Raw genomic sequence first — 201 nt, 5'->3', positions numbered from 1 at the left:
CGTGGTATGTTAACAAAAACTAATGTTATTATGAGTGATGCTACTGCCTATACACATACCCCCCAACCCTCCCCTCCCGAATTACCATATCAATAATTCACTTTTGGACATGAAAAATGACCTTCAACTGACCTTTGCATTCTCAGTCCCCTCTTCTTCCCCGATACCTATTTTCATTACGTACTGCCATCGGAGTGGGGG

The sequence above is a fragment of the Penaeus monodon genome, chromosome 30 (genome assembly GCF_015228065.2).
Source record: "Penaeus monodon isolate SGIC_2016 chromosome 30, NSTDA_Pmon_1, whole genome shotgun sequence".
In the NCBI taxonomy this organism is placed as follows: domain Eukaryota; kingdom Metazoa; phylum Arthropoda; class Malacostraca; order Decapoda; family Penaeidae; genus Penaeus; species Penaeus monodon.
The sequence above is the reverse complement of the archived record's forward strand: the minus strand, read 5'-3'. Positions refer to the sequence as shown.